Consider the following 3,057-nt stretch of genomic DNA (forward strand, 5'->3'; position numbering starts at 1 on the left):
AATCAAGAAAACAAGTTAGTGATTTTCGACCCTCAACTTCAAACATTTTTATAAAATTTAGAACTTCATGGATGGGCATGAAATTTGGTGCGTGACTTACCCATGATATGAGAGAGGTTTGGTAAAAATTTGGTGATTTTTGAATGAGTAGAACATGATATATGAATTTTTCTCTCCATGGTGTTCTTGAAAATTAGCATGGTATTTTGTGTGAGAGAGAGACAGTTTGTTGCTTCTTGAATGCTTCTCTTGGAAGATTGCTTGTGTTTGATTGTTTATTCTCTAGTATATGTCCTAGTATAGATTTATGTTGGCAAATCTTTGGAAAATTCTAGCTAGCACTACTAGGTTACAAGCTAACCTAGTTGGCCTTTTAGGTTTTAACTCACTATTCTTAGCCTTGGATGATCATTCCTACATCTCTAGCTTACTATTTGATAAAGTAACCATGGTTACTTTTATACCATGGTTAGTTAGTGTGATATATTTATTTAATCGTTTACGCGTTTGTTCGGTCGCTTAATCATTTTCGTAATGATTTCTCATAAACGGTTCGCGGCGTAAATCCTTTCGTATTTATTTTTTTATATTTTGAAGTATCGTTCTTGGATATAAATCCATAGGGTTTTAAATTCGTAATTATATTATAATTCCCGTAATCCTCAATGGTTCGTAAATACGGTCATTTTTCAAAGTTCATTTTCTTCGAAAACTAATAGTGTTTACATACACTCATTTGGTACGTATAATTATGTTATCAACTACGAATCTCAATTTCTCATGCACAACATAGTGTGGGATAAAAAGTTTTATCCGTATGCCAAGGTTACTATTCATTAAACGTTTTTACAAAGTCTCAAAAATTCGAGTTATTACAACATGGGAGGATCTTGCTCAAAAGTTTCTCACTAAATTCTTCCCTATGGTGAAGACTGTTGCAATCAGGAATGCTCTTACTCAGTTTGCTCAGCAAACTGGAGAATCTCTGTGTGAGGCTTGGGATCGATATAAGGAGATGCTAAGGAAATGCCCACACCATGTCATGCCTGATTGGATGATTATAAACTTTTTTTTACAATGGATTGGGTTCTACTTCTAGACCCATGCTCGATGCAGCATCAGAAAAAGCCTGGTGGGCGAAGAGCTACAATGAAACTTATGAATTGATTGAACTGATGGCTGCTAATGAATACCAGAATCTTTCTCAGAGACTGACTCAGGGAAAAGTAGCAGGAATTCTGGAGTTGGATGCAGCAACTGCTATAGCTGCCCAATTTAAGGCTTTGACGATGAAGGTGGTCACTTTGACTAATTATGGAGTTAATCAAATCACTAGTCTTTGTGAGCTTTGTGCTGGTGCCCATGAGACTGATCAGTGTGCTATTTCTAGTGAATCAGCTCAGTTCAGAGCAACTTTCAGCGATCGCAACAACCTGTGCCAGCCACCTATCATCCTAACAACCGCAATCATCTTAATTTCAGCTGGAGCAATGCTCAGAATGTGGTTCAACAGCCTTATCAACAGTACCCAGCTAAGCTGTACAATCCCCCTGGTTTTCAGCAACCGTAATATACACCAAAACAGTAACTTCAGCTGCAACAAGCTAATGAAAAATCTGAATTAGAGGAGTTGAAGCTCATGTGCAAGAGCCAAGCTGTATCTATCAAGACCATGGAAAATCAAATTGGTCAAATTGCCAATGCCTTGCGAAATCATCAACCGGGTACACTACCTAGTGACACTGAAGTACCAGGAAAGAGGGAAGCTAAGGAGCAGGTAAAGGCAATCACTTTGAGGTCTGGTAAGGTTGTGAATCCTGAACGAACTCAAGTTTCGAATTAAGAAGCTGGGGCTAAAGAAGAAGTAGAGCAGCAGGAAGCAGAAGTGGAACCAAGGAAGACTACTGTTGAGCACACTCCTTTTGAGGTTAATTTATGGGAGAAACAGATCTATCCTCCGCCGCCTTTTCCTAAGCGGCTGTAGAAGAAAAAACTGGATAAGCAATTTGAGAAGTTTCTGGAGGTGTTCAAGAAACTTCATATCAACATACCTTTCGTTAAGGCTCTTGAGCAGATGCCTAGTTACGCAAAGTTTATGAAAGGTATTCTCTCTCGGAAAGTGAAGCTAGATGATTTAAAGACTGTCGCTCTCACAGAGGAATGCAGTGTTGTGCTGCAACAGAAGTTGCCTCCGAAGCTTAAAGATCTGGGAAGCTTTACTATTCCGTGTACTATTGGAAAAGTGTCTTTTGACAGATGCTTATGTGACTTGGGAGCTAGCATGAATCTGATGCCTTTGTCAATCTTCAAGAAGTTGAACTTGCCTGATCCAAAACTGACTTATATGACCTTGCAATTGGCCGATCATTCTATTACATATCCTTGAGGTATTGTGGAGGATGTCTTGGTCAAGGTTGATAAATTCATCTTCCCTGCTGATTTCGTAATTCTTAATTTCGAGGAGGATAAGAAGATTCCCATAATCTTAGGAAGACCTTTCCTGGAAACTGGTCGTACCTTGATAGATGTGCAGAAGGGTGAGCTTACAATACGAGTGTTGGATCAAGATGTAACTTTTAATATGTTCAATGCTATGAAATTTCCTACAGAAAATGAGGAGTGCTTAAAAGTGGAGTTGGTTGATTCTGTGGTTACTTCAGAACTTGATCAATTGCTAAGGTCTGATGCCTTGTTGGGGAATTCAGATAGTGAAGATGATGAAGGTGAAGAACAATTATAATATCTGAATGCTTCTCCATGGAAGAGGAAGATTAATATGCCTTTTGAATCTCTTGGAATTGAGGAGTTGAACAAAGCTCTTAAACGCCTCAAGCCATCTATTGAGGAAGCTCCCACTCTTGAGCTTAAGCCTTTACCTGAACATTTGAGGTATGCATTTTTAGGTGATACATCTACTTTTCCTGTTATTATTGTATCTGACCTTTCAGGTAGCGATGAGGAGAAGCTTTTGAGAATTCTTAGAGAGTTCAAATCGGCAATTGGATGGACTATAGCGAATATTAAGGGAATCAACCCTTCTTATTGCATGCATAAAAT

General features: G+C 38.6%; 1 non-coding gene across 1 annotated transcript; it reads right to left on the minus strand.

Moving 5' to 3' along the window:
- Positions 1–937: 937 nt before the first annotated feature.
- LOC141723086 (small nucleolar RNA R71) lies at positions 938–1,044 on the minus strand. Its single transcript, XR_012576079.1, has one exon. It is a non-coding gene; the product is annotated as a small nucleolar RNA R71 (small nucleolar RNA).
- Positions 1,045–3,057: the final 2,013 nt, after the last annotated feature.

This window comes from Apium graveolens, chromosome 4 (genome assembly GCF_009905375.1).
Source record: "Apium graveolens cultivar Ventura chromosome 4, ASM990537v1, whole genome shotgun sequence".
In the NCBI taxonomy this organism is placed as follows: domain Eukaryota; kingdom Viridiplantae; phylum Streptophyta; class Magnoliopsida; order Apiales; family Apiaceae; genus Apium; species Apium graveolens.